The following is a 6,127-nucleotide window of genomic DNA, read 5'->3' as shown; positions in this document are numbered from 1 at the left end:
TTTCATTTACAGTGTGGAAAAATCAGCACGGACTCCGCCCAGTAGGCGGAGCCCGTGACGCGGACCAGTCAGCACTGACTCCACCTCTTGACTCCATGCAGTGGGCGGGGCCCATGCTCTATATAAGCAGAGTACATACCAGACAGCAGTGGGTATTCTGCCAGACATGCAACAGAACAGTAACAGCAAAAGCAGAGACCCAAGAGAAAAAGCAAAAGATTCTGACAGCAGTGGGCAGTGAATTGGGCTTATAGCCCGAGAGGGGTTATTGGGCACTGCTGTGTGTGTGTCTGAAATGGGCTAAACCCGCGATTGTTAGATTGCGCATTGAGGCAGATTCTGCCTAACCCTAACCCTATTCCTAACACCAAACCCTAACCCTAACGCTAACAATAACCCTATCGCTATACCTAACCCTAACCCTAAACCCTAAACCCTAAACCCTAACCGTAACCCCAACCCTAGTAGCTTGCAGTCTCTTTTTAAAGGTTAGGGTTAGGGAACTGACTTTGTGCATAGCTTGCAGTCTCTTTTTTAGGGTTAGGGTTAGGGAAAAGGGTTTGCGCATAGCTTGCAGTCTCTTGTTTAGGGTTAGTTTTAGGGAAAAGCGTTTGCGCATAGCTTGCAGTCTCTTTTTTAAGGTTAGGGTTAGGGAGCAGGATTTGGGCATAGTTTGCAGTTACTGTGTGGACCAATCAGCACTGACTTCGCCCAGTAGGCTGAGCCAGTGACGCGGAACAATCAGCGCTGATTCCGCCTCTTGACTCCACGCAGTGGGCGGGGTCAGTGCTCTATATAAGCAGAGTACATACCGGACGGCGGTGGGTATTCTGCCAGACACACAACAGAACAGCAACAGCAAAAGCAGACACCCAAGAGAAAAGGCAAAAGATTCTGACAGCAGTGGGCAGTGACTTGGGCTTATAGCCCCAGAGGTGCTTTTTGGGCACCTCTGGGTGTCTGGAATTGGCTAAACCCGCGATTGTTAGATCGCGCATTGAGACAGATTCTGCCTAACCCTAACCCTAACCCTAACCGTAACCCTAGTAGCTTGCAGTCTCTTTTTTTAGGTTAGGGTTGGGGAACTGGCTTTGTGCATAGCTTGCAGTCTCTTTTTTAAGGTTAGGGTTAGGGAAAAAGTTTTGCACCAAGCTTGCAGTTTCTTTTTTAGGGTTGGGGTCAGGGAATAGGTTTTGTGCATAGCTTGCAGTCTCTTTTTTAAGTTTACGGTCAGGGAAAACGGTTTGCGCGTAACTTGCAGTCTCTTTTTTAAGGTTAGGTTTAGGGACAAGGGTTTGCGCATACCTTGCAGTCTCTTTTTTAGGGTTAGGGTTCGGGAAACGGGTTTGCGCATAGCTTGCAGTCTCCTTTTTAAGGTTAGGGTTAGGGAACAGGGTTTGCACAGAACTTGCAGTCTCTTTTTTAAAGTTAGGGTTAGGGTAAAGGGTTTGAGCATTGCTTGCAGTCTCTTTTTTAGGTTTAGGGTTAGGGAAAAGCGTTTGCGCATAGCTTGCAGTCTCTTTTTTAGGGTTAGGGTTAGGGAAAAGGGTTTGCGCATAGCTTGCAGTCTCTTTTTTAAGGTCAGGATTAGGGAACCCAGTTTGAGCGTAGCTTGCAGTCTTATTTTTATTGTTAGGGTTAGGGAAGAGTGTTTGCGCATAGCTTGCTGTCTCTTTTTTAGGGTTAGGGTTAGGGAACAGGCTTTGGGCATAGCTTTCATTTACAGTGTGGAAAAATCAGCACGGACTCCGCCCAGTAGGCGGAGCCCGTGACGCGGACCAGTCAGCACTGACTCCACCTCTTGACTCCGCCCAGTCGGCGGGGCCAGTGCTCTATATAAGCAGAGTACATACCGGACAGCGATGGGTATTCTGCCAGACATGCAACAGAACAGTAACAGCAAAAGCAGAGACCCAAGAGAAAAAGCAAAAGATTCTGACAGCGGTGGGCAGTGAATCGGGTTATAGCCCAAGAGGGGCATGTTGGGCACCACTGCGTGTCTGAAATGGGCTAAACAAGCGATTGTTAGATCGCGCATTGAGACAGGTTCTGCCTAACCCTAACCCTAACCCTATCCCTAACCATAACCCTAAACCTTGCTAACCCTAACCCTAACCCTAACCTTAACACTAACCCTAACCCTAAACCAAACCCTAACCCTAACCCTAAATCTAACCCTAATCCTAACCCTAACCCTAACCCTTGCTAACCCTTGTTAACCCTAACCCTAACCCCAACCCTAACCCTAACCCCAACCCTAACCCTAACCCTAACCCCAACCCTAACCCTAACCCTTACCCTAACCCTAACCCTAAACCCAACCGTAATAGCTTGCAGTCTCTTTATTAAATTTAGTGTTCGGGAACTGGCTTTGCGCATAGCTTATAGTCTCTTTTTTGAGGTTAGGATCAGGGAAAAGGGTTTGCGCATGGCTTGCAGTCTCTTTTTAAGGGTTAGGGATAGGGAAAAGGGTTTGAGCATAGCTTGCAGTCTCTTTTTTAGGGTTAGGGTTAGGGAATAGGCTTTGGGCATAGCTTTCATTTACTGTGTGGAAAAATCAGCACTGACTCCGCCCAGTAGGTGGAGTCCGTGCTCTATATAAGCAGAGTACATACCGGACGGCAGTGGGTATTCTGCCAGACATGCAACAGAACAGCAACAGCAAAAGCAGACACCCAAAAGAAAAAGCAAAATTTCTGACATCAGTGGGCACTGAATCGGGCTTATAGCCCCAGAGGGGCTTATTGTCACTGCTGCGTGTCTGAAATGGGCTAAACCTGTGATTGTTAGATCGCCCATTGAGACAGATTTGGCCTAACCCTAACCCTAATCCTAACCCTAACCCTAACCCTAACCCTAACCCTAACCTAACCCTAACCCTAACCCTAACCCTAATAGCTTGCAGTCCCCTTTTTTAAGGACCAGAGTAGCCGGACCAAATTTATTTACCACAATAGAGCAAGTCACATCCCAATGTGAACTTTATCTGAAATACTGGAACAGAAATACACCAAGGGGCAATAAGCAAAGGGCATTTCCCAGGTGAAATTTGGCAAATTAATTTCTCTGAGCTCCCAAGAAAAGGGGGGGAAGTCCTGTTATCTCTTAGTTTTGACTGACACATTTTCTGGATGGCCTGAAGCTTTCCCATGTAGAGAAAAAAATGAATCAAAAGGAGTGGTTAAAGTCTTGTTGAACGCGATTATACTATGGTTTGGAATGCCAAAGAGCATCTCTTCAGATAGAGGTTCACACTTTTGTGCATGAATTGTACAAGCAATAAGTAAAGCACTAAAAATCAATTGGCAACTGCATATGCCCTACAGACTCCAAGCAAGTGGGCAAGTAGTAAACAATAAATTGCTAAAATATTTTAAGAAACAAATTTTCATTGGTATCAAGCTTTACCTATTGCTTTAATCAGGCTAAGGGTCAAGCCAAGATCAAAAGAGAAACAGAGACCATTTGAAATTCTATTTGGCATACCCTATATGATGCAAACTGTGAATAGTGAAGCTGTAGATCAAATTGGTAATCAGTATGTGTACGATCATGTTATGGCTGTAGGAAAATAATTGCAGAAAAATGCTACAGTGGTGTTAGAACACCAACCCAAGCAGCCTGATTGTAAGTTACATTCATTCAACCCTGGTGATTTGGTATATGTTAAGAATCTTTCAGGAGATCCACTATGGGAGAAGTGGGATGGACCCTACCAGGTGCTGATGACCACCTTCACAGTGATCCGGGTGAAAGAGAAACCCACGTGGATCCACTACTCTTGAGTCAAGAGGGTTCCGGAGGAAGCATGGACCTCGGGAGAAGAATCATCTACTATCAAGCCTCCTCAATGCTGATCTTTGGACTGATAAGTACATTGGTGTTTGATGAAATTCTTGCCCAAGAATCATTATGGTCTCAAGCCTACAACGAGAGTTCTGGTCTACAATTTTATATAGACCCAGAACTTCCAGTTCACCCAGGCAAGCTGAACCAATGCAATCCATCTGTTATAGTCCTCCAAAGAATGAGGGTACTGAATAATTGGCAAAATCCTGGTACCCCATACAATGCAAGTGTTTTAATAGGCACAGATTAGATGGTCACCCAGAATTGACATTACTGTGAAATGTAATTAGTGGCTGATCAATGTTGGCACACCTTCACTCTAGATAAATCAGTTTCTGTGATGTGTCAGTGGACATTCAGGGAAGGAAATATAACCAGGAGATTTCCAACCAGCAAATCTCCTACCACCCCATTGACTGAGACCACCACCAGTTCTACAACTCCTTCTTTAGCCTGTGAGAGTGTCCACAATTTAACTTATGCTGGACCTTACATGATTAGACACTCAAATGAGCAGAGGCTGTTGTTATATCCCATATATTCACTGAAGAGGGTTTGAATACACCTTCAAGTGAACATATCAAACATACAGAAAGATTGTCAGCCCTGTATTCAACAAAGCCTTAAAGTTTGGCATGCATAGATGATGGCCAGATCCCCTCGTACCAGAATTCAAAGAGATGTAACCGGATGGTTTGGCACAGGATTAAGTGTATTAAACACCATAGATCAAGAAGTATTAGTGAATAAACTAAGTGCTGTCACATCTGATCTAAGAAAATTCAAAGTCCCTTTAAGATCATCTTTGCTCACTTTGGCAGAAACACAATCATTGGCAGTTAAATTGTTAACATTAGTAACTAACCACACTGCAAAGGATTTCCCCAAGATTATTGACTATGCTAGTGTCATCCATAAAAGGTTTGCACTTGCAATACAATGTCTCCAAACTCAACAGTGGGTGCAATCTGTAGCTGCAGGAATATTAAGAGAAGGAACTTCAGGAATATTACCAGAGGAGGTAAGAGAAATAATAGCTAGAAACAGTTCTACTACACAGTTTGAGGAAAATTACCAAGCGTGGTGGCAGTTAGGGAACTTCACTTACAATCCTCAACATGAACAAATTGAAGCTTATGTACTCACTATCAGTGCAGTTAAAGAAAAGACCATCTTTCCTATCCTGACATTAGGAGGCATACACCAAAACATAATTGTCAGACTCATAAACCATAATGTTTGGGCAAGTTATGATCACACCAAGAAAAAGTGGCAATCAGTCAGTACTGAGGCATGTACTCCTAAAGGACAATTAGGATAGATCTGTGAAAATGCTGAAGTAGAAAATGAAGATTTATGCTTAGATACTGAGAATAGTCTGTGCACCTTTGAGATGCTTCCCTATGCTAAAGCCCAATCACAAGTCTATTACATAGGAAATGGATGTGCATGTGTTAGGACCTTTTGTGCCAATTTTACTATAGATGCTTGTCATGAAATCGCGAATGGTAGCAATTTTTGTGTATGTAACTTTACTTGAATCACAGGCTGTGACTTTGATTATACTGTTCCAGTGACTACTAGACTACTGATTGAAGCTGATTATATAATGTACCATGATGTGCCAAAGTTACAGATAGGAATGAACATTAATCTTCTAAAGCAATGCTTAAACATCCTGATATAGAAAAACTGGTCCAGGAAGTAAACAGAACGACTAAACGAATGCTCTGGCAAGTAGAACATGACACTGAGAGCATAAAACTGTTCTAACCAAAGTAGAAAAAGTGGGAGAGCACCACTGGTGGGATATCTTTACAGGATACTCCCCTACGGCATCACGAGTGTTCCACTATTTGATACATCCAATACTGGTATTAGGAGCTGGCATGATTCTACTACTGGTCCTAATTGTTCAGCTATGGTACAAATCAAGCATCATGGTTAGAAAGATGCAGATAAGGTGGGCTGTGATGAATACCTATCAAAATCCATTAGAACTTGACGAAAGAATTCGTAAATTCTAAACAAAAAGGGGGGAATGAAACAGGAGGCTAGGCCCAAAAGAGTTAACTAAGAAATTTGGGCCTGCAAACAAGTTACCAACATCCAAAATGATCTGTGCTCCTTCTGTTCTACTTACTGGACTGTGCACGTTCCGAGCTGGCTTCCCGCCAAGCCCCCGAAACCCGACAACAAGGACCCGTTTCCCAGAAGGGGGAGAGAAAAGAAAGAAACAAAACAGCCAAAGCTATAGCAAATATATATATATATATAT

Source organism: Lepidothrix coronata, unplaced genomic scaffold (genome assembly GCF_001604755.1).
Source record: "Lepidothrix coronata isolate B3197 unplaced genomic scaffold, Lepidothrix_coronata-1.0 Scaffold277, whole genome shotgun sequence".
Taxonomy (NCBI): domain Eukaryota; kingdom Metazoa; phylum Chordata; class Aves; order Passeriformes; family Pipridae; genus Lepidothrix; species Lepidothrix coronata.
This window is presented reverse-complemented; position numbering follows the sequence as displayed.